Below are 25,841 nucleotides of genomic sequence, written 5' to 3'. Positions count from 1 at the left end.
CAGATGTGAGTTACCTATAAGCAAATATTGTCCCACTGGGGAGATGAGACTCGTAGAGAGCAATTTGCAGGTTAGTCACCATCTCTAGGACAACCAATGGAAGGAAATTGTTGATACGCATCTCAGTCCTCCTCATAAAAAATAAGCTATGTTGTGAGGTCCGGTTAAACGGAAGAAGCTAGCAAGTCTACCCATCAGAATAACAAAGGGTTTCAAGAAAGAAGGGCAAAATTGACGCTAGTTAAATTTTGCACAATCTTTGCTATCTAAAATTCATGGTAGCACAATACCATAACAAGAAAAAGGACTAGGCTCTTTGTCACAAGAGGACAATAGTGCAGAAAAGAAGAAAAGGGGCAAGAAAAGAAAATGATCAGCAACAGATAACCAAGCAGTACTGTGAGCTTAGAATTGATGCAAGTAGGTCTAGAAGACAGGACATGAAAGAATGAAGTGAGATAGAACACTGCCAAGATCTGGTTGATCAGAGTTGCAAGAGCAAGGTCCTGAAGCAGCTGAGCATATGATTAGATTTGGTAGTTAAATTAAGTGCACTCATGCCAGACCACCATCTCACATAGAAGCAAAAGCAATCCCTTATCTTTTTCTAGATGACTCTCTATCTATAGAAAAGGAAACCAGGGGGGCAGGGGTGGTTAGGGAAAGGAAGGGGTCAAAAGCACCACACGCTAGCAGCAGCTAATAAACTTAAGTTAGTATCGTCCCATATTGACTGTCCGGTGACCCAACAAGTACCATTTTCACTTACAAAGAGGAAAAAACATGATAGCCAAGGAGTCTGCTGAATAAACATGATATTTTGGCTTGCGAACAAATAGCTTTCAGTAAGCAAAAGAAGATTTGCCTTACCAGAGAAAGGTCTCTAGATATTTTAATCGGACAATGACAATCAGACAATCCTTGCAATGCCTTTGTACACATTTTCATACTAAAAAAACAGGTTCTACATAAGGCAAATTATTTTGCGGACATTTTAAATAATGTTATTAATTACTTGAAGGTCCATCATCTGACAGGAGTCATGAGCCAAATACAGTTAGTCTGCATGTCAGATTCCTCCTTCACTTGTCCAGGCCACTATCACTTATGTGATATTTATTATTCATTTCTTCCACATCTGCTGCAATTTCAGAGATGCTTTTCTTGTGTGTCAGAAATAATGGAGTAGTCCATTCCTTCCAATTCTGCCAAAGGGAGTGAACAGAGCAAGTAATCAACAAGCGTCACTATTAAAATACCACTTTTGTTTTCTCTAAGGGTTTTCTTAAAGCCATTTCTCAGGTGAAGTACTTGGGAGAGGGGTGGGGGTGGGGGGGAGGGAGGAGGGGGAAGATGACACACCTAAATACAAATTCACAGTAAGAGAACTTTATCCACAAAAGCTATTTTTATTACCTACAAATCAGGCTTTCAGCTGGCACTGAAAAAGCTAATAGATGGCTGCTGCTTTTTTCTGTAAAGATAGTTTTCAGACAAGTCTTCTCCATTCTCTCATCAATTTTAAGACCAAAGGTTATTCCTATTTTCAGATCAGAATGAGACAAAATACTTACAGAGATTAGTAAAGTTATAACACATTCTTGCTAATACATCTGAAAACTTGAGTATGCTTATTCACATTATCTTGTACAAACCCCCTAAAATACAGGTAGAGACGAGACGTGTTTACTATCATGCGGTACTGTTCTTCATTATATTAAAATAATGAAAAATTACTACAGGATCCAAACAGAATTTACTTTTAGAAGAAAACACATAACTGAAAATTGCATTGTTGATTTGCCAAAAATTTTTTTACAAAGCAGCTCTAGCCAGCAAATTCAAAAACATTATCTCTCATGAAGAAAACCATTACTGTAGTAGCTACAGAGAAGTGAAAATAATTATACCAAAACTTTCTAACAATTTACCACTAGTCTTAGAAAAGACTTAGGAAAGGAAAAAAAAAAAAAAAAAAAGGAAACTTTAGTCCAAAGGAGCCAATTTTGAGTTTAAAAGCACCTGAAGTAGAGACTTCATTAGTCTTGCAGTAGATATACAATGATTTCAATTAACCAGTCAGCTGGCAAGGCTGACCTACAAAGTATTTTTAAGTGAGTAAATGAAAGTTTCCTTACAGTTATAGTACATAATACTGTTTATATAGAGACATAATATACATTTGCATAAAAAGATCAAGCATATTTTGAAAAATGTGTGAAAAGGGTTAGTGTACTTACAGTTGCACTTACGCTTATGTGCCACCCAATTATTTTTGAAAAAAATTAGTATCGATCTTTACTAATTTGTTTTGGGGTTGCTTTTTTTTTGCCCCAATGGATAAAATTTTAGAACTTAATTGTTACAGCCTATTTTCATCAACTGAAACAAGTATTTATTGCCTTCTCATGAAGGCAATAGGCAATACCAGCTTGTACAGCTAAGAACTGTAGAATGGCAAGCGAAGAATTTCTTCACTTTAAATATTACTTGCTACTGCAGAAAGCAAGCTTACAAAACTTATGGACTTGACTTTTTGTTCCTCCTCAGGAAAGGCTTTTGCAGCCAACCCTTGCTGCTGAGGATAAGGCTAGAAGATTCTGTAACAGGACTCCTCCCCATTAATTCGTTTTCTTCAAAATCAGAAGAAATATTCTTCTCCACTGCTGCAGAAATTTAATTTTGTCAGTTCCACCCCTGCGGCTGAAGGTGGGTGGTGAAGGAAGGAGACAGATTTGAGTAAATTCAAATTCTTGCAAAACATTGTATTTCTGTCTGAAGACAGAATACAGATACTACTGTGGTGGGACCACAAATCAAATAGAAAAGAATTGCTTCTCCTCTGCAGATAAGCAGAGAGAAACACTGGTGCCTAAAATGGTAGGAATGACTGGATTTACCACCAGTATTTAATAAACACTAAAAGGTAGCCCTCAACAGTTGCTTAACAAATGGCTGAAGGTAAATAAAAAAAGTTATGTTTTCAAATGCAAACTTGAGACTTTTCTGTCTCCTGGAGAGTTCCAAATGGTTCAGCTGAAGGGAATGGCCCCTCTCTAGCAAAACAGGACTTGACAATTCAGTACAGCCAGAATACTCATTCAGTCTAGGTCTTTACTCACCAATGAAATGATGTGTCTCTGTCTTTCAGGTGGGCCAGAGTTGTGCATCTGGCTTCTACTTAGCTTGGGAATGAAGAACCAAATGCAAACTCAACTAGCTCAGCACTTAGGTGCAGAGTTCCTTCCTTATTTATGCTGCTTTTTCACCTGGTCCAAGCCTACTTCAATTTCCCACCCCTTCTTTAATCCCACTACTTTTTCTTTTCAGCATCCTACCTCCACTCCTTGCACATATCTTCAGGACCTGGATCCTCTGGTTCTACATAATACTCACTGCAGTAGATAAACGCACTATAATCTGTTTGTTTCCTCTTCACTGTGGCAAATGATTCTGCCCTTATTCCCGCATGTAGTCATGACAGCATAGCAATTGCCTGAAGCTTCACCGAGAGTATCATGAAAATTTCCGATCGTGCTAATTCTGAGAAGGGAAGATCAAATCTGGGATGATACCACAAAATAAGTTATCAATATAAGTAATAAATCAAACTGTAGTATTAACAAAACGTTATCCGCTACACCTCTACAGAAATAAACAATGTTGCCCAGATCAGACCAGACAGCAACTAATTTTAATACAGGATACAATCAGTTTGCCTGGACCCTTAAAACTCTGCTATCTTTTGTCTATCGTGGCATTAAAACCTGTTCACCCAAGTGAGTGGATTTAGATTCCAGAAGCACACTTGGTGCACTGGAATCATTCTAAAAACCAGCGTTGTGACATTGGTGATATATGAGGCCTTGTCAATTGTATGAAAGCCTAGCTATATGCATACATAGAAGAGTACCACAGTCTTTATCACAGAGCAGTATTTGGCCATGTCTTCACATTGCACTGGTAACGTACCTCTCTAATGTGGACAGGTAACATGTAAAAATATATATTTCTTTCACCCAGTACGTTCAACTTCACATCCCAAAACATCAAGTAAAGAACTGGAAGGTAAAGTTCAGAGGTCATTAATACTGACTCAACAGCACTATGAAATTTTACTTATAGACTTGCACCTTTCATCAAGAACTGTATATATCCCTATCCGACCAATAACTATATCTAGAATGTAATCCTGCCCATACTGTGCTAATTCTGGTCTACTTTACACGTAGACTGTAACTACATACATGAGACTATGTTAATTATTCCATCAATGTATTACCTTGAAGCAAAACACACACACACACAACTGATGTATGCCAGGAACACTCAAACAAGGCTCAAGACTTGGAACACTAGACACTCCACAAACAAATCCAAATACTTGCTATTAAGTGGTCTTTCTGGTTCGGACATTATTTGAAGTATTTCCCTGGGCTGGGGCTTTAACATGCTCTTGCCAAAATGCATTACCACCATTTTCATGGTTTTTAACTCCCTTTCTATTTCTTTTGCTATGCCTACATCAAGAATCTCTCCAGAAGAGCGATTAGCATAACTGTTACAGGTAAAAGGTCTGGAATTTGAGGCAAGTTTTAGGTTTCTGCAGATATAGTGTAGCTCACCCATTTAACTTGGAGACAGAAAGATAAAACACGTTCCTGTCCAACAAACCAATTCCTTCTTGTCCACTTTCCAAAACTTCTGTGTTGAGAGGTTTCCAATGGGTATCTCTTACCATTTTTGCTGTCCTTCCGCTCAGCATAGCACTAGCTCTGTGGATTACTTCACTGCCTTATCAAATTTAGCTCTTCAGACAAATGCTGTTGTACCTACTTCTTATGGGAAAATCTAAAAAGTTTTGACTGTAGAAATAAGTTGTGTTAAGCAATTGTAGTTCCTATCCTTACTTGCAGAGTCTCTGAAGGCTCAGCTATCACTACCCCTTTTGAACCAAGCATTCACCTGATGAATTGATATTGTATGCGCACTTTCTACTACACTTTTTAAGCCTACTACTTGTTTTTTGCACTGTTGTTGAATTTCAGTCATGTTTCACATTTAATCACAGCATTTGTTTTTGTTCAGGAGTGCTACTATAAAACAGCTTCTGATGGTCTGCATTTTGCATCCACGGAAAAATCACAACATTAATTTCATTCTGAAGTATCTGATAGAAAGTTCTTGGCAACTACTCCATACAGCGAAATGATCCATATTCATATCTTTCATCCTACGCTGCTCTCCAAGGTTCATACTTTGGCTTAAATCCCTCTGGCTTTATTATCAGACTAGAATCTGTGCATTCTTTACTACAGAGATAACTCACCAATTTAGATGTTTCTGAGTGCCAGTGCAGTCAGGTTCTTTGCTCCAATGGCATCCCACCAAGGCTGGCAAGTTCCACAATTGATTTATCTGATACACGATCTTGGGAACCTCAGCTCCACAGACTAACCCATGCCATAGCACGAACATTTATTCAACTTCAACTTATTATAATGAATAAATAAACAAAATGGGTCCCAAACACTATCCTAGGAGGCTGCATTACTGCATCTCCTCCCTACTGCTTTTTTTATTCTATCAGTAGCTTTTCAAAATATTTCAAATGGCATTTAGCTCATACTTCTAATAAAATCTTCCCTAACCTCAACCTTCTTTCTTGAAAATATTTTTGTCACAAAATATTTAATCTTCTGCTCCTTGATGTATCTCTTATTTAGTAAGGCAGAACTCAGAGAGCAGGCCAACATTCACTCTCTATTATGTTTTTGACTACGGCAAAGAAAACATGGAATTCTGATGTTAACCCTCAAGGCCAAATATGTTTAAAGATGATTATTATTTTAAAACACAGATTTTTTTAATGTGTGTTTTAGCACAGATGTGAGATACCAGTATTTTAGTATTTTGATATGAGGCACAGGCTAGAAGAGGTTTCACAAAGACAGTTAAATGGCCAACTCTGCCAGCCAACAGAACAAGACCACCTTGTGCTTCCCCAAAGAGCCACACAGAAAACTGACAGTATCCTTCACAGGCAACAGAAGAAAAACGTTAAAGCTTCTATGAAAGTCTATTTCAAAAGCGTATCATGCTATAGTTTTCCAGTCATTTGCCACATATGTATCCTTACCCCAAATATGGATGAATATAAAATAGCTCCAATTTGTACTGGGGAGCTGAATACCAAAGTTCAAAACAAGATCAAATTGCTATCTTGCACCAAGATAAAAATAGGACAAGTTAAAAGGATGGGGACAAAACTAGAAACTGAGCCATCACCTGTTGAGTAACCCTTGCAATTTAACACATGCTTTAAGTCACTTATATATTTTATCAGTTTCAAATTATGTCAAATACGAGAACCTACATCAATGGTGCCCCACAGCAAAGTAATTTTGCCCAATATAAGAATACTGGGAAGTATGTATGGGCTTTTCCCTACTTAGTAAATTTAATTTGATTGCTATGAAACGTTCGAAAAGATTTTCAAACATCTACTTTCACACGTAGCTCATCAGACTGTTGCACTATCAGAACAATTTCCACATAATGGTATTATTTCTCAACATTAGCAAGAAGGATAGTAGAAATCTTGCTTTTGGTTCAACCATGATTAACAGCTATTTGTTTACTGCACACAAAATGCATTTTAAAAAATTCAGTATATGGTATACTCTGTTACACGCTTCTGACAGAAGCAGCTTTTCAAATGTTCCAGAGTCAATAGATGACCTGTGCTAAAGTTTAAAGTTGCTTGCGAGCAAAGTAATACATGATGGACTATGCATTAACCTATCATCGCCACACACAAGGTATTAGTATATATGATCCGTTTTCCAGGAATCTTGTGTATTTTTGTAGCTCTCTATTCACCAGAAGGGCAGCAGAATAGAGTATGGTCTAAGTTTCCCTTATAACACATTCCAAAAACTTCCATTCCTGCTGATGCTAAAAAAATATAAAATAACTATGCTAGACACCATCAACTTGGTAAGAACATTAAAAATAGCACTTGATATATCACTTTTGTCATTTCTGTCAGTGTAAACTGGAAGGAAAAAGGTAAATACATTTACACAGCTGTCTTATTACCTCCAATGACTGCAGGTCATAGCGAAGCTCATTTGAAGGCACCGTGAAGGGGGAATTTACGTAGTTTCTCTCTTTTCCTTCAAAAATGTTCTCAGAACCAAAGCCTTCCAAGCAACCATTAATTTTATAAAATAGCTAACCAACCCATTCAACCAGCTATACAAATTTACAAGCTGCACGGTGACTACTGGCAGATCAACAAGGCTCTCCTCACCCACCCCCTTTCTCCGAAGTTCTCCACAATTACGCACCAAAGGAAATTTGGACTCCCATGCCAAGCTCTGATGGAAAATTATTTTCTCTCTCCACTTTACCACCTGACCGCTTATCCTCGTGCCATATTCCATCTCCACCTTCTCATTTACACCACTGAGGTTCCAAGCACATCCTCGGTGAAGACACTTCTCAAAGCTACATCCTAAGTGGAAAGCGATGCTTCCTAGAAACATGGACTTACTTATCCACTTAGAGCCACTTCAGTATCTCCACTCTGCCTTCATCCAAAGGCTAGATTTGCGAATTATACCAGATCTATCATATTTACTCAACAGTAAGGTCATTTCATTTGTCTTTGCAGAAAAGTAATGAAAGAGCTCAAATAGTATAGCCACAAACATAGTATTAAAGTATGCAGTCATCATCATCTACTGCATTATTGTTAGTCCCACCAAGCATTTCTTTACGGATGTTTGATTACTGAATGTTAGGGTATCTGTTCTTTTCAGCAATACCACTTAGTGGATGCTTCCCATTGTGCAGCACAGTGCTCTCAAGGAGAGGTGAATTTTTTTTTCCTAGAAAAGGCTAGGCACTTTACCTTGTTCTACACAGAAAATACTTGCAGTTTTCATGCATTCAACCATCTTCTATGCTTAAAACCTAAGAGGTGTCTTGTAGTTACGTAAGCAGCAATGACCAGAGGTGACTGAAATGCTTCAAGAATTGTGCTTGTATCTTCTCCTCATCATAAACTACATCCTTGCTCCAGTAATCTGACCAGAGCAGGTGAACCTTTACATACACATGGAGTCCCAATGCAGTCGATACGTTTTAACTGACCACAAGGAAAGACAGGTATTTACCAGTCTGTAGAAATAAGGCCTCACTTGGGAAACACAGTGACACCGGTGGAACAAAAAGCAGGCTCAGTGCAAAAGTGAGAGGTGAATGGGCCACAAAACAATAGGACACTGAAAAACAATCCCTTCTTGCCATTCCTTAGCTATTTTGTTAGCGCAATGTTTTGGACACAAACTCACATATATAAAAAAATATCTATACACACACATATACATATATATGTATGTATACCCATACACATCAATTTCATCGCCCAAATATTAGAAAGCAACCCCCTCAATAATAATTTTTGCTTCCAGTCTAAAACAAAGTGGGGTTGTTTTGTTGTAATATCCAGTCTATCGCATGCAGGCAGTAATTTAAACGCAATAGTCTCATCTGCAAAACAACAACTGGCTTCAGAAAAAGCACACAGCCCTACAGATATTAAAACAGAATTTTTTTTATTCTTACTAGCCGTTTGTTGGATTCATATTGAACTAAAAAGAAATATATTTTACATTTAATTTCCATTTTCTAAACTACTTTAAATCTACACCCTTAAAGTATAATGACCTAATTTCTTCTGACATTTTCAAATAATATTTGATAAATTAGTACGTTTTACTGTACTTTTAATACCTGCATTTTTCCGAGTATGTATGAGGGTGTATAGTCCTATAACATTGGCAAGAACTAGCCATATAGTCTCCAGGAATATCCAGAGCTTTTATATTCAAATACTGAAAAACACTGTCATATTTTCTGGCGGCTGCATACTAGATGAAAATCCCAGCATGTTTTAATATATGCGATATAGATGCTTACTGAAACAACCAAAAATTGCATATGCTGTAAGTATTGAGCCCTGAGTAGTCCTGCAAAACAGTGGTTTTATTCAATGATTACATCCAACAGTCAAATAATACCACACTGTGAAATTGAGGAGTTTATTAAGATTGATATGCTGCATTTCCTGAGCAAAATTCCCACAGCAAAACAAGCAAATAATAGCTTCAGCGATAAATTTACAGAGATTCTACTAACGTACGAACATTTTGGTGAAGAACCAATTTATTCTTGCAGCTGAAGCCACACATTCCATGTTTAAGGAATTTTAGTAAGCATATATATGTCCGCATAAACCACCAGCAAGGACTCTGCAAAATCTATTACAAACTTCATTGCCACCCTACAGTGTTTACAGTTACCTTCCTTAGATGTCTGAAAAGGCTAAACGCCAAACATATCTTCCTTGTTTTTTTTTAAAGCAGACCTCGTTTAGCTTACTCAGCATGGGCAGCACTAGCTCCTAAATTTAAGAATCATTATAAACCAATTTTAATGCAAATGCCAATAAGGAAACTATTCACGCACACAAAATGCATGGGCAATGACTGATACCAGCCTCTTGTTTAATGCCTGTTAGCAAGAGGCCCGTTTTCTGTGAAATCTGTTTAAATACGGTGTTTACTGTCTCTGTACTTTTACTAGTATTTACTCCTCCTCTCAGCCGACACATTTTAAAAAAACAAAACCAAAAAGCAAGTATAAATATGTTCAAGAAGTGTGGCAAATTCCCTTCTCCACCCCCAGAGCGGTAAAGCCACAGCGGATGAGCTGTAACTATGGCCTTGGGAATACAAGTTCCCCAGGCTCTTTTACCACACAAATATCAATTCAAGTTACAAGAGCCCTATCCTCTTATACTTAATGAAGATTGAGGCAACGAGCCCACACGCCTTCGCAGGAATGTTTTCTTTCCGTTTTCCTAACAAGGCTCTCCTCCCATACAGGTCCAGGATGGACTGCAGAAGGGTGTAAGTAGAAGGATCATCACACCAGTGTTTAGTGGAGGAATAAATCAAACATGGCTTCCCCCTCCATACATTTCCAGAGTTACATTCACTCCTGCTGCCGTACAATCCCAGTCCTACCCGGAGGGAAGGGGCAGGAGCAGCCTCCACCTCCCCACACCCTCACCGCCACGGGGGGGTGGGGAGGGGGGGCATTTGCAGCCACCCCACCCCTTAAGGAGGCGGTTTAAACCCTGGGGGAGGCTTTTTTTTTTTTCCTTCCCATCGGCCCCCCCCCCCCCCCCCCCCCCCTCCGGTTTTCCTTCTGATTTGCAGTGATTGATCCCCCCCCCCCCCTCCCTGGGGGAGGGAGGTGGGACGGGTGGGCACCTCTCCCTTACCCCTTTATGTTGCCCCCGACCTCCCGCAGCGCCGAGGAGGAGGGCAGGGGGGGAAAGGATGAAGCTACAACAGCCGGGACTCCGGCTCGGCATCGCTGCTTTCCGCTCCTCCGCCACCCAAGAGTCAGGCCCAGCCAGCAGCAGAAATCCTGCGGCAGCCTCCGGGGCGGGGGGGGGGGTAGGCGAGGGGCGGGCGGGGGCGGCGGGGGGGGGCCCGCGGCCCCTCAGCGAGGGCCAGGTAGCCGGGGGGAGGGAGGGGAGGAGGGGGGGGGGGAGCGAACAAAAAAACCCTCCTCCGGGGAAGGGGGAAACGGGCGCTGCGGGCTGCCCGGGCAGGGGCGGGCGATGGAGACGGCGGGGCGCCGGCGGTAAGTTTGAGGGGAGCGGAGCCCCGGCGGAGGGGGAGTCCCCGGGGGAAGCGGATGCTCCGCGACGGGACCCCCGGCCCCCACGCCGCCTCCACAGCGCTTTACCGGGCAGGGCCCGCGGTCCCAGCCCGGGAGGAGGTTCCCGGTGACCGCGGCGAGGCGCGGGGCCGGGCGGCAGCATCCCCGCCGACGAGGGAGCCTCGCCGCCGCCGCCGCCGCTCCCGCCTCCCGCCCGGGGCCTGCGGGAACGTGCCCCGGGTGCCTCCTCCCTTCCCCGGGGAGGCGGGAGGGGGGGGGGGGGGAGGGAGGGAGGGAAGCCAGCCGCGCTCCCGGCCTACTGACCTGTGCCCTAGCGCATCCTTCTCCCCCGGGAGCCGGGCGGAGGCGGCGGCGGTAGCTCGGTGCCGGGGAGCGGCGGCAGCGGCGGGAGCTGAAGCGACACGGCAACAGCGGCGGCGGCGGCAACGGCGGCGGCGGCTCCGGCGATCCTGCGCGGCGGCCCCGCCCCCTCCTCCGGCCAGAACCAGCGCGAAAAATCCAGGCCGCTGATTGGGCGCCGCCGCTGCGCTGCCCCTGGAGCGGCTGTTTCAAATCCCCCCGCACGGAGCCGCCCGCACGCGCGGCCCAGCGGCCCGGCGGCGGCCGGGAGCAGCGCCAGCCGCCCCGCCGGCGGTGAGCGCGCGGGGACGGCGGGAGCGGGGCCCCGGCCCGCGCCGAGGGCCGCCCGCCCGCCCTGACAGGGCACGGCGGCGGCGGGGAGGAAGAGGAGGGCGGGCCGGGTGCCAGGGGAGGGAAGGCCGCGGGGCGAGGTGGGGCCAAAGGCGGGAGCTGTGTGGGGCCCGGCCCGCTCAGGGGGGGCTTAGGTTCGCCGCGGTGGCGTCCCCAGGTGGGCGAGAGCGCGTCGAGGGCCCGCCGGCCCCGCAGAGGTCGGTGGAAAACACTTGTGTCTTATAAATGCCTTTTTTTTTTTTTTTTTTTTTTTAATATCGGTGTTTATCTCCCCCCTTGGGCGCAGGGACGCTCGCCATGGGTCGCACGGCCTGGTTGGTGAACGTGCCCTCCTCACCCGCTGGCCCCAGCGACGGTACACGTGCGCTCTCTGAAAATCCTGATTTAAGCCAAATGTTTTGACTTTCCGTACAACTGCACACAATTTCGAGGCTGTCCGATGGTTGTAAGAACCCAAGTGCGCCTGGCTGTGAATTACCCGGGCTGTCTCTTCTGGAAGTATGGCCTGGTTTGGTTTTTTTTTCTTTTTAAAGCTTGCACCAAAATAAGTACATGTGCTTGCAATTTGCCAATTGAAAGCACAGCTATTTTTTTAGGCCAAATCGTTAAATATCTGTCATGTTACGATAGGAACAAATATTCTCATGAACCGTCCCACCAGATAATGTAAAGCAGGTAATGGCCAACTTTTTCAAGCTTTCGATGGTTTGATAGAGGATTTGTGGAGCAGCGAGAACCTGTGTTTTCTGTACAAGGCTGAGAATATAGTTCCTCTGTGCTGTGGATACTGTATTAACCTGGTAGCTAAGGGCCTAACCCAACTCCTCTGAAAGGTAAACAGATGATAATGGAGGAGGGGAACACACCAGCATCATACTTTCTGGAGAATGGTGAAATTACACCATCTGTTACAGAAAGGCTCAGATTTATTTATTTATTTATTTTACATAATACTTAATTTACTTTTATATGTTAAAGTTTGTCAATGTTTTTACGTGTGTGTTTAATGATGGGTGCACCTTTCTTGGCATGGCAGTTAACAGTTGAACAGTGCAAACTTAGTGTTAATTACTTAGTAATGAAAAAATCATTGGCTGATTAAAACTTTAGTCTCAAGGTGGCTGAAGGAAATCTGTCTGTAGTGATAAAGGTATCTTAACTCGTTTTACAGCCTTTCTGTTAAAAAATTACACTATCTTTAAGGTGTTAGACAAACAAGATTTAGTTTCCAAATGTCATTATTTACAGCATTAAAGAAAAAGATAAAGTGACATCACTTTTTAAAATTGCTAATTTGAATTAAGGCATGACAATTTTATCTTCCACCTTCCTTTTTAAAGTTTAGTTATATGCATTTACAGGAAAAAAAAAAAGATGCTTTCTAATTAAAAATAGAGGCACCATTATCAATACAAATAAATAGAAGTACAAATACGTGAATCCTGTTGTTTTGCTACATAAAGGCATATACAGGTGTGCTTTTCTTCCATAGCTGAACAATAATTCTAAAGTATTAAAAGTACAAAGCATGACATGTTTGTAGGGGTGCTTGCTGTTTCCCCTCCCCAAAAACTTGCATAAGAAACCAGGTTAGTTATCAATAACTGGCATGCTACAAATGCATTATCTACTTTTCTCTCAGGAATAAATTCTGTGTTCAAGCTCAAAAGAGAAACGGATTTTTATTCTGTACTTAATTACGAATGCATAAGATCCTCCAGATAATGCAGTTCTCATGTTTGCCTTCTGTGTCAGTTGTTTAAGATTTAAGTGGAAGGATTTTCCTATCATGGTCAAGGTGACAACAAATCTTCCCTAGTCCTTTCAGCTCCTATAGATTACTGGCCTTGCCTATGCTACTAAGAGTTGCAACCATGTAATTACCTCCTGATAGACCTACCATGCGAATTTCCAGGAAAGCTTATGCTGGGAGTTAACACCTTTAACTGGAATAGTACCAGTTTATACTGTACATAGACAGTGGTGCAAACTTCTCCAATGTCATGACCCTTTTAAACAGAAACTGCCCATGCAGTTTTTTCAATTTCAAAACCAGCTGTGTTTTCTTGAGCTCATATCATGATAATAAAAATCCCTCCATTTTTCCACTGCGGTAAGCAAAGAGGCCGATTCTTTGAAAGTGGGTATAGTTATATTACAATTCTGAAAACTGAGTTCAAAAAAGTTTTAACTTCCAACGGTGTAAATGCACATGTAGTGCAGAATGAGCTTGTGCTGACAAATAACAGGCACGCTGCATTACACTTGAGTGATGGCTTCGAAAGAGTTGAAGTAAATGTCCTCTGATCTGTTTCTAGTAGTTGCAAATTTCCACACTGAACCTCTTGGAGGTTTTATTATCTTCATTACATTTTCTTGCAATTTTGAATTAGCCAATATTTTTTTAACAGTTTGATGTTTCTTGCATAGCCAAACAGGTCATTGAAACCAAAAGATGCACAGCTAGAGCAGATAATAGTATTCATTTATTAATGACTCCTGTTTCATTTGGTATCTAAAATTTTATTGCTCCGTACTTTCAACTTTTATGGATATACTGTGTCAAGAAGTAATCAAGATCGATATCCCTCTGTTCAACTCAATGAAGGAATTTAAATAAATGTAGTGGTTTCATATTGTTCTAGAAATATTTAAATATTTTAGAGATTATCAATTAGTTACTAGGCCGAAAGATAATTTACAATTTAAACACTTTTTCAAGATCATTTATTCAGCAATAATGGTAGTCAGTGTCCCTGACCTTAGGCATATGTTAGGGTATACTGAAATTCTGAAGCTGAAGGAAGATTTTTTTTTTTTTTTTTTTTTGTTGCCACCACAGGGACAGACAGTACCAGAAAAGCTAAGGCCTACATTGCAGTTGCTGTAGTTTCACTGCGTTAGGCAGAGCTCAGAAACAAATTCTACGTGTGTGGCACCACTCCATGCAACAGTGCAGAACTCTCTCCCCTGAGAGTTTGGTCAGCCCTGTTAACAAGGGGATGGGGCACGTTTTGGGGTACTTCTAACTATTAGAAATAACAGAGATGAGCAGTCCCTGTGCTAAAGCTTTGCCTTTCTCCTGGCAAAGGCCAATTGTAATGATGGTGCAGTTAGCAAGCACGTTTAATCTCATTGTAGATCTTTCTGTCAGGAGCTTCAAGTTTGCATTTCTCTCCTGTAGGGATCCTAAGGATTGATTGCTTTCTGAATTCCTTTCTTGTATCCCTTTTTATTTTTGTTTCAGGATTTTATATAATCATCTGTTTAGTAAATATTTTCCTGAATGCAGATCGTCTTGGTGGCAATGTAAACATAACTACAAGTAAGAGTTGAACTGAAGTTACGTGAGTGCAGTCGATGAGTTGATCAGATATTCCCAAGTTAATACAGCAGCACAGCATGTCCACAGTCTTTACTGTACTATAGGTGTTTAATGAGATAAGGACTGAACTAGGCCATATAGAATCTACAAATGTAGGTTTTTCTTGTTTCACAGACTTCCACCTATTAGGGCTAAACACTGAAGACATTGTAGTTCTACTTCAAAATGTGAATACACTGGAAAGGTTAATGCCGCCCATTGTTCTGTTTTGTGGTAGCACTGATGCAGAGATACCTTCCCAGTGTTGTCCCTCCTATCACCATTACCCTCTCCTTCATGCTGTCAGCTGGCAACCCATCACCTCAGTGCTGACTTTGGCCAGCAGTCCATATTTTTCCTTCAGATTAACAGTGAGTAATCGTTGTTTCCAACCTGCCTGAAACCCTGTCTGAACCTATCCTTAGCTATGTTAGGTATAGCTAGATAGAGCCACTGATCCTTCAGCATGTCAGTCCATGTGTCATCATGACTGTTAAGAAAAATCTTTATCGGCATGTATGCATTTATGTCTTTGGCCATGCAACACGTTGCATGCTGTTTAATATGGAGACAGCAAGCTGCTGATGCAGAAGAAAGAATGAAGTGAAAACTTAAATCAGCGTTTCAAAATATTTTATATTAAATGTAGCATAGTCATCCTAAAATTATAGTACTAAATGTGTTCTTGAGAACCTACACATATATTTGCTAATTAATTTGAATTAAGTTCATTGAAAATTCAGCATTGTGTATTAGAATTGTTTTTACTTTTAAATTCACTTGAAAATGAGAAGGTACAGGCTTTTCAGACTTTTCAAATGTTTTGTGTAATCTCATATAAAAAGGGAGTAATAGTATTTTTTAATTGCAAGTTGATTCTTTGGGAAAAAGAAAATAATCTGCTTAGAGTATTTCAAACAGAATTAGTCTCTGTCTAAATGAGAGATGTCTTAAGTGCAACTATAGCTTATAGCTTAAATACTGTTCAGACTAAGAAATTATAACCTTGATGAAAATATACAGTTAAATGTGAATCTTCTTCATACTATGAGTTACACACCAGTCTGTTTACAAGATACGTTTTCACTTAGGAAAAAAAGGGAGGAAATGTCACTTTTCTCGCAAATACCTATTTCTGTTTGCCTCACTTGTGCTGAGCAGAAGGAAGGGAAGTGTCATTGAGGGAGAAAAAGGAAGAGGAAAGTTGAAGACCTGAGGGAGTGGGGTACATCTTCAGGGGAAGGCAGAGGCCAGGAGAAAGGAAAACTGAGGAGCATATCCCTGCTGTTTCCCAGTGTTGGGATGATAAAAACCAGCTGTATATCAGTTCTAAGCAGCTAACATGCTCCAGCCTGGTATAAGTAACTTCAGTGCACTAATAAATTTATCTATAGATGTTATATGTCTCTTATTATCTTCAACATCAATATGACTTAATTTAAACATTGCTGACATTCAGAATAAATCTAATCTATGTAGAAACACACAGCTTGAGGATTCAAAACACATTAACATATAATGTGTTTATAAACATAAATTTAATCTCATTTAGAAGTATAAATACTAAAGTACATTCATAATCAGAATTAATGCTTAGCACTACAAAGCAAAATTACAGGTTTTTTTGCAAGATGTTTGGTATGCATTTCTAGATCTTTGCTTGTAAAGGCTAAAGCTTAACTCTATAACTCTTAGCTTTTGAGGAGCCGGAATGTAGGTTTGAATGTTAATTCTGCTGCATTTCAAATTACTGACTTATGCTTAATCTTCATGTAATTATTGTTCAGCAATAAACACAATGTGTTAAGTTGTATAGCAATGGAAGTCTTGAAGGGTTTTTTTTTTCTTTTTTCCTCCATTTTGGCAGAGAAGTGACTATTGATATTTCCACTCTATGCCAGTGCCAAAGAATAAAGTTTGTTAAGGGTTGAATAGGCCAGATAGATAATGCTACTTCTGTTTTCAGCAGACGCTAATGCAGTGTTTTATTTTGCACATATATTAATCTTTGCTGCCTCAGTACAGAATGGTGAGGGTAACTATGTCGGTCCTAAAGGTTAATTTCATTCTTTTTTAAGGCATGCCATTATTCTGTTAACAGTAATTGCTCTTTTTTGAATGATTAATTTGATCATATGAACTGTTTCTAATTATGTTGGTGGCTGGCAATTTCCTGTACTGAGAAACTGTAGCTGTGATCATATCCCATTTACTCAGTATATATGCCCTGAGAAAAATGCTCATTGACAGACTTTTCAGAAATATCCGCTAATTTTTAGAACTGTTTGGAGACTTTATATAAGATGCCTAGCACTTGTTTTATATTGGTGTTGAGTACGTGCCAAAGTACTTGACAAATGAGGGCTGAAACAACTGGATTTGAGGCATAGGATGAGCAGGTTTGCAAATGCAGGCCTAACTGCTGAATTATCACCTGTGCTGGTTTTTGCTGTGAAAACTGAAAGGAGTAGGACGTGTTTCTTGCACATTTTACCATGTTCTTACACTCTTCCTGAGCTTGATATGCTCGCTCCTCTAAGCTATATTTGTTCGCTTCAGTTACTGTTAATGAGCCAGAGCCTACACTCTGCAGATCAGTGCAGGCATTTTATGAGACACCCTTGCTTGGTGAACAAGCCCTAGCAGGGAGTGAAAGGTGGCTGCTGAGCTGCCTGCAGGAGTTACACTGCGGTTCACTGTCAGCAGCTCAACCCTATATGCAAGAGTGATCCCACTGTGGCAGTTCTGGCTCCAGCACTGAATCTGCATCCAGTTTACGTACAGTAGAAAAACACTGGACTGTCTCAGCTGCGTTTACAGCACCTGAACTAAACTGTGATTCAAATGAAGAACGAACTCAGCACAGAAGAGGTGTTGGGCTTGGCCAGTGTGTAGGAGACAGTCTACATGAAGATTCACCCACTCTACGTTGTCTCACGCTGAAGCTGGGCATGGTTGTAGTACCATTGCGCTAATAACAGCATAATTCCCGTGGACACAAGCCACCATGTGTTGGACACTCCTCCTTTTGCAATTGCTACAGTAACTGGGCATGCGGTATTTGCTGAAGGGCAAATGCATCTTCTGGGTTTGAGCTGGTTCAACGTGTGTTCCTTATTTCATGTACACTTGTAAAACTGTTACATTTGACTTATATTTGGAGTCACTCTGGCAAATATATGTTCTTAGTGTTGCACATGTGAGCTGTCTCTTTGTAGCCCCAATCCTATATGTTTCAATACAGCTGTAATCCCCAGTGCCTGTGGGCAGTCTGGTCTAGCCCACTCTAGACCTGCAGGAAGGAACAGCTGCAAGCCTTTTTGTGCTCCCTGGCTTGCCTGTAACCTGTCCCCAAGGATTTTTACAGGCAGGCAGCAGAGAGCCTGTAGGCCTGGTATGGACATGTCCCTCACGATACGTTGAAGAACTTTATCAGACTTTCACTAGCTAGTTAAAACTGAACCTGTGGTCCCTGCCCCCTATACGCACACTGCCTCTCCAGCCACGTATCGCCCTTCTCGATTACTGTTACCATCTCTGAGGATGGGACGTATGATCTGTTCATGAATGAGCTTGGGCACTGCTGCTGCAGTTCTCAGCCTGGCATGCAAAGGTAAACTAAGTCCCTTCGTGAATGGATCACAAGTTCCTGCTTCAGAGTTTTGGGCCAGAGAGCTTCTGCTGCTCAGCTACAATCCACTGCTGCATGGCTGTCTGCCTTCATCTGACTGATGCCATCCTAAAAGTATAATAAATTAGGAGGCATGCTCTCAGTATTTCCCAGTTTGCTGACTCTATGAACAGAAATAAAAAACTGAAGGATGCTTTGGAGATGCCTTTTACAATGCAATATAAACATAGTAACTAGGCCTTTTGAAAGGTCTATGGATATGCCCACACTGGGACAGTTGCTGGGCCTAGCTGATTCAGGAAAGAACATAAAGTCATTGATTCAGTGGGAAACATTTACCCAAGAGTAGTGTTTGAACAGCTCAGGTCTCGGAACAGAATTCCATTTTGATAGCAGTCAATATTCATTAAAAAATTTACTGTGGCTTCTGAGAATTAATTTCTAGGTCAGCTTAAATAATCAGTTATCCCATTCTTCCATTTCCTTTTCATGGCATTGTAGGCAAATTAATTGTATGTTAGGTCTTAAATAATTTTAAAGATTTGATTTATGACCCAACTGTACTTGCCTTTTAAAAAGTCTCAAGGGCAGAGACTTAAAAGTCTTACATGTTTGTATGGCACCAGTACAGGAGCCCTTGGCATGCAGGTGTCCTGTAAGCAATATTGAAATATAAATGTTAAATAATGGTGTCTTCTGAAGGTAAGAACCATGTTTTTTGCAGGTTTTTTGCGCACTCAAGTGTATGTGCCAGGTAGACAAGCACTCTGGAGTTTGAAAGATGAACCCCTTTTGAACTATAAGCATCCCATCTCAGTGTGATTCCTAGGGAGAAAATCTCTTGTCCAAGCTTTCTGGATTTATGTAGGCCCTGTGGAGTTCACTGGTGGGTTTATTTGGCAGGTGGGCCTTATTAACCTGCCAGCAAGGGACTATTTGACCTGCTTCGGTTTGTACAGCTTGTAAATAAAGATTCTGTCAGGGAAGGGAGATTCTCTTGTGCTTCGGACTATTTATATCTCTTATAACTGTGGCTGTTAAAGCTTATAAAGAAACAGAAGGTCTGGGATGTGAGACAGAAAGCCCCGAGGGAGTCTTACGTGTTGTATTTGGATTGCTGTGTTAATATCCTAAAATAAACACAGCATGCCAGAAAGTGGGGAATACTTTTATTGTAATTATTATTAACTCAAAGACCTAAATTATTGGTTATTGAATGGAGTATGGCTGAGCTTGGCTGCAGAGGACAATAAAGTAACCTCTTAATTTAACACTAGCAGCTATTGGCAATCAATGGGAGGCAGACATTTAATCAGCTTCATTTCCCTCTTTTTTTTTTTATTTTTTTTTTGCATTGTTCTCAAGTTTAATAATTACTAGTATTAATATTTTTACAGCTCAGGTTAATAATGAATACAATAAGTGTACAATAAATTGTAATCATAAACTATGATAGACTTTCCATCAATGGAATTACTTTAATTGGGCAGAAATATTACATTGAAAGGTATGTTGTATTTCAGATTAAAAAAGAATCCCTTCAAGCAGTCTTTCCATCTGTCTAGTGCAGGTCTGACGATAGGGTCCTCTCTAACTCTAAAACATGTAATTTTTAATAGATGTATCTGAATCAGTGAAAAGACTTTATGTTATTTTATTTATATTATATATTATACTTATAATGTAAGAAAATGTTTTTCTCTTATTCAGAAGCCACCAGTTTGGCCTAGTTGAACAAGAGTAATAATTTTTGAGGAAGGTTTTCTTCTGCTCCAGCTGACCTACTCAGACACTCAAGTACTACTGCAGATCAAATGACACTGGGTTCAGCATCTGCCAGAGTTCAGATTTTGAGTCTGTATTCCTTGTTCATTCATTTTAAAGTCAATTTTGCAATATTTCTGCCTTTTTTCCTGAAAGGACTCAACAAATGTTCTTTGACCATAGTCGGGTTAGACTGATCTGCGACTTAGGCATTCTAGTGATATTTTTAAATATTAACAGTCACCAGTTTATAGAGAATGTTGAATTTACCATTATAAACATACTGGCTGCAAAAGCCCTTCACCCAAGAGTTGCTGCTGTGGCCCAAGAGAACTTGATATTGGGGAAAGACAAGTAGGGTATTACCACTGATGTGCACTGAGCAGAGAAAGGCTTCCAAATTCTACTAGTCACCAAAATTTTACAAGTGGAAGCCACTCAGGAGAGATGCCAAGACAGGCAGGGCCCTTTCTTGTTTTGTTCCACCTCTTCCAAATGGGCATCTCTTTTATGAGCTGGATCCCCTGGCTCACAGCCCTGCTATGATGCGGGACTGCCAAACTGCTGTGCACCTGTTCCAGAGGGATTAGCCACCGGTGACAGCCCATACCCAGAATTTCCTCCACAGATGCTAGTACCCTTCAACAAGTGAGTCAGAACCATTTGACTTAGAGCTTTTTATAGTTGTTGTTGAGGGTATTGATAATAATCCTAATAAAGTCTAGTTCTTAATCTCTCATACTTAATGGTTTGCCATTGGTTGAAGAAGAAGATACCATGCTGCTCTTCACTCCCATCCCCATCTGCTTTACCAGCATAGCAAAACACTGTTAAGCTTTTACGATCATCTATCATTATATTGGAAAGCGAGTGTTATCTGGTGGATAAGATACCAGGCTGAGTCCAGAATTGACTCCGCTAATGAATTCACCATTGGGAAATCTAAGACTATATTACTTCCTCTGCTGTTCTGATTTTCCTACTGATAAATACATTCATTTGAGAATTCAATAAACAGCTCATGCTAAAAATCAAGCATGCCAGGATTGGTTTGCAGAACTGGCTTTGCATTTAAGTTTTCTAGTCCAAAGATTCAAATATTGTCTGTATTGTATTCATATATGTTGATATGCACCATATATGATTATGGTGCTAATTGATTATAAAAATAATATGCACTGGGTTTTTTTCTGTTTTGTCCACCACTTAACAGTCCTTTATGTCATTCTAGTAGAAAACAGGTTTTGATATAAATAAATTATTTTATTACTCTTGAAAACTGTCCATATAGCTGAGGGAATAAATGTCCTCAATTTGATTCTACCCAACTTTGGGTTTTTTTTACTTTTTTTTTTTCTTTTCTTTTCTTTTTCCTTTCTACAAATACATAAAAAGAATCAGGCACTTCATGCTATCCCTAAGCTCAAATTTAGTTCCTGGTATATCCACTCTAATGTATTCAGGAAGGAAGGAATAATCTCTCTGAGGCTGTAGTGCTTCTACAGTGGCTGCAGTAGCTGTAGCTCAGACTGTCCCTAAGTGCAAAATACTGGAGGAATTGTGTAATGTTTGATCTTTGGGAGTAATAAGGAACAGGCCCATTCATAGGTGGGAATAATATGCTTGGACTAGCATTGTACAATACAGTGAAGCAGACAAATGTTCCCGCATAGAGGAGAATACCATCTGCTAGAATTAAAGTATTCATACCAGCCACAAAATGCACTGAATAAAGGGAATTTTTTCTAAAATAAAACCCTCCATTTTCTGGCTAGGATAAAGTAAGATTGATTAGGTACCACTTATAAAAGGTGGATTTTGTGAAAAAGGTGGATGTTAAGTGCTGTAGAGAAGAAGGATTTGTAAGAGAAGGGTGATAAGATAAAGATATGTCCAAAATAGGACTGGGAAGTGGCTAGGTGGGAACTGTGAGCTGAGTGTGTGGGAGGGAAGGAGGCAAGCATTCATTTCACCCAACACTAAGAACAGAAAAAAGGCGCGGGTGGGGGGCAGTTTTCTGTTTCTTAGTCCACTTAAATCACCTGTTGATTTCAATTCTGGAAAGTATTAAAACTGTGTTTATTGGGCTTTTAACGTACATTTATCAACCAGTTTGTTGTGAATAGTTTGTATCTGTCCCTTCTTCTAATTGCTCCCTTTACCTCACCAAAAAATCCAAGAAGTGACAACCAACCTGATTCACCTTTCAATTCAATAAAATTCTACTTGATTTAGATCCAGCTACTTTAAAGATTTCAGCTATTTTATTTAAGCAGCACACTGTAGGGCTGCTCTAGCTTTTACCTACTAGCAGTCAGAGACATGTCCAGCATACCCTCACGCTATAGATAAGCTTTCTCCTCGCCCCCATGACAAGCAGATGTTAGGACAGAATAGCATAGAATAGATTATACTGCTGGTACTGGTACAGGAGGAAAACAGAGCTGCCTGGTAAAGGAGCCTTTTGTATAGTATATCAGGAATCAAGCTCTGACCCTGTTTTGCCATAAATTAGCTGTTTTAATAAACATTTCCTGCAACTTTTATTAAACAGATTGGTTCATGCTTTAACTTATTAACATGTTCTTATCTTTGCTGTAAAAATGTATATAATCAAGAGAGATTTCTTAGTGACGAAGTGGATTTGTGAAAACATCCGCATAATGTTTTTCCACTTGCTTTCAGCCCCGTTCTTGGATTTGCTGGCTGAGACAATGTTTGGAGTAAAGTCACATGATCAATCTGCATTTTCTTGCAGTCTTCCTGAGCTGTTGCACCACTCCTTTTCATGCTAGGTATTCTGTTGATCTATAGATCTAAGCTCCTTCTTTTAAGGGTAATAAATCAAAATTATACAGTGTTTAGGATTTCAGTCAGAGAGATTATGTCAGAATTAGAACATTCCTGAGTGAAGGTCATATAAATCAATCCTTCACAGTTATTCCATTTTCAGTTTCATTGTAATGAACAGTACCCTGCTTGCAGTGAGAAAGCTTATGGTGCTAGAATACTGATAAGATGATATTGCATTCAGAGTACATTTTCTGCTATTGGATGAAATCTGCAATGCGATATATGGCATATATGCAAGGGTCTGTGTTGAAAAGCCTTGAAATTGTCAAATTATAACATTCTACGGATGAGGTTGGTTTGCAAAATCACTGAATCATCTTTATTGCAGAAAGAATTTTAATGAACAAAGTAATAACAAAGGTCTTGTAGTAGAAATGTAAAAAAACCCAACATATCACTCTTTCAAAGCTTTCATATTAAACAAGTGAATGGTATATTGTTGTGCATTCTTAACACTGGGGTGTAATTTTTACCTGCGTAGTAGTGCCTAACAATTAACATCACTTTTCATACTTAAATACTTGACAAGTGATGTCGCTCATAATAACATAATGTAGCTAAGTAGCCATTTTAATTGCTTGTGAAATTGTAACACTGAGAAGTAAGGAATTTGGGACTGGGATCAGACTGATGGGATTTGGTGTATGCTGCTGATTATTCAGGTTATCTAAATTCCTTGATCATTCACACATACAACCTCTAAATACTTCCTAATGTATATATTGAACCAGTGCTCGCAGGACAGTATAAAGCAAATATTACTCTTTGAACGCACTCCTACTCACTTTACCCTGGGGAAACAGCTAAAGCATGTGTATCTGTAGTCATTTATTTACTATACACAGCCCTCCACTGACATGCCAATATACCAGGGCCTGTATATTCCAGCCTATTTGCTCGCTTACTTCCCTTTCACTGACTCCGCTCTTCCCGCCAGCTTCCCCCTGGGTTAGACATATTTGGTTACCACTCAACCCTGACTTGCATGTGGCTTACTCCAGTTTCTGCGCACCCCTGCCCTGCGCAGAGGCTCGGCTGGAGGCCGCAGGGAGGAGGAGGAGGAGGAGGAGGAGGAGGAGGAGGAGGAGGAGGAGGTGGTGGAGGAGGAGGAGGAGGAGGAGGAGGAGCTCTCCAGGGTTCTGCTCAACCTGAGGTGCAAGGGTTTGGGGAGAAATACCTCAAATCTGCCCTTCGATCCAGCCAGCCTGAATCAGCTTGCAGAAATGAGGACATGCCCAACGGCTGTAGAGGGCAAGTAATGCATCGGACTGGTAAAGGCTCTCCATTGCAAGGTTAAAGATGGAAACAGGAATTCTGGCAACTCCCTATCTACCTGCCTGCAATGTCATGTTCTGAGTAGTGCCCTGACTGTGGAGCTTACAGTCCTCCACATCGTGTTTCTGGAAGGATAGTAGACCAGTGGAGGTGGGAACAATGGTTGCACTGGAGGAGACAGTTGAGGAGGAGGCGGCAGACTTTCGGGAGCAACGGTGAAGTTGTGAGCTCACCAGAAGTGGGCCTGCAGCTGATGGATTCAGTTTCTCAGGGTCCATGCGGGAGTGATCTTATGGTGCTGGGAATTGCAGTGTAGTCCTGAAGCAAGGTGGAGCATAGTTTTTAAACAAAAATTTTAACAGGAATTTTTAAGGAGGTGACAAACATTATCTTTCTGGTTGTACTGGAAATCTAACAGCACACCTTTTTATTGGCAGCTTCAGCCAGGACATTTGAAAAAGTCGGCCTCTCCATGCTACCTGATAGATTGACCTTGACTCAGGCTACACAGTCGGGGAAAACATTTGCAGAGTTTTTACACTGCACTGAGCCTGCTGTTCTAGAGTGTAAGAACTGAGGGATGACAAGCTTAAGACAAAGCACAAGGACCACAAAGACTGGTGATGATAACCATGTGAAAAATAGAGGAACCAGAAGGAATGGGGGAAGGATAAAGGGGCACAATAAGAAGTGCACCGGGATACTAGGCAGCTCTTCAGGAAACAATCACAGATGTTAAGCAGCTCATTAGGGAGGAACAAATCTCTCCAAACCTTAATACCAGACCTGGCCAACTACAGTGTGAATGCGAGCGTGAGTACATAAGCGTGGGTTGTGTGTGCCTCTGCAGTGCGGAGGCTTGAAGGCAGGTTTGCCACAAGCACACATGCACATGAGCTGGGACACAGCAATATACAAGTAACCTTGGTGACAGAGGCAAGACTGAAACACACAGATTCATAGCTCCCAGCTCTGTGCTCAGACCACTAGACTACCTTCTGTGTTTCTTTATCAGCAGCGATGAAATACCACAGTCACTGCTGCAGGCAGAGTAGGCTAATGGCAGGAACACTCTATGCTTGCCCTATTTCTCATACCCTTTCCCTAAGCACTCGTTTCTGACTATGACCAGAGATTGGATAAAGGGACTCACAGGCCCTTGGTTTAGCCCAGTGCAGTCGTTCTAGTTTCTGTAATGCCAAATGAAGCCCTGATCCAACCTAAATAAAGAACAGGATGTGGCACTGTAAGTTTCTTTGTTTACGGCGTCTTAATAAATTCTAGAACAAATGTACTCAATTTGGAAGCAAAAGAACATTTTCTTACTGTCAGCTCTACAAGCTGGTCTTGAAAGCTGATAGTCTGTGGATTCTTTTTGTCCTGTATATCAATGCAAGTAAAGCTCTGGAGACAAAATCCGTAAATTTCTTCTGCAGTACCTTCTCCTGGCCTCGACATCCTGTCTCAGCGCCATCTGCAATTCTTACCTTCAGCAGGTTT

At 41.0% G+C, this 25,841-nt stretch overlaps 1 protein-coding gene across 5 annotated transcripts in view; it reads right to left on the bottom strand.

Annotated features, from left to right (window-relative positions):
* Positions 1-25,841, bottom strand: part of NSD2 (nuclear receptor binding SET domain protein 2) — a 102,215-nt gene that overhangs the window by 65,601 nt on the left and 10,773 nt on the right. For 2 of the 5 annotated variants that reach the window (XM_030023249.2, XM_030023276.2), the window contains exon 1: positions 11,068-11,308. The exons of 1 other annotated variant lie outside the window; for it this stretch is intronic. The gene's annotated coding sequence lies outside the window, so the exon portion shown is untranslated. Of the gene's footprint in view, positions 1-1,015; positions 1,206-1,416; positions 1,541-11,067; positions 11,309-25,841 lie in introns of those variants that run through there. 2 more of the 5 variants (XM_030023257.2, XM_041126063.1) reach the window with 2 other exon arrangements.

Source organism: Aquila chrysaetos, chromosome 1 (genome assembly GCF_900496995.4).
Source record: "Aquila chrysaetos chrysaetos chromosome 1, bAquChr1.4, whole genome shotgun sequence".
NCBI classification, from domain to species: Eukaryota; Metazoa; Chordata; class Aves; order Accipitriformes; family Accipitridae; genus Aquila; species Aquila chrysaetos.
This window is presented reverse-complemented; position numbering and strand designations above follow the sequence as displayed.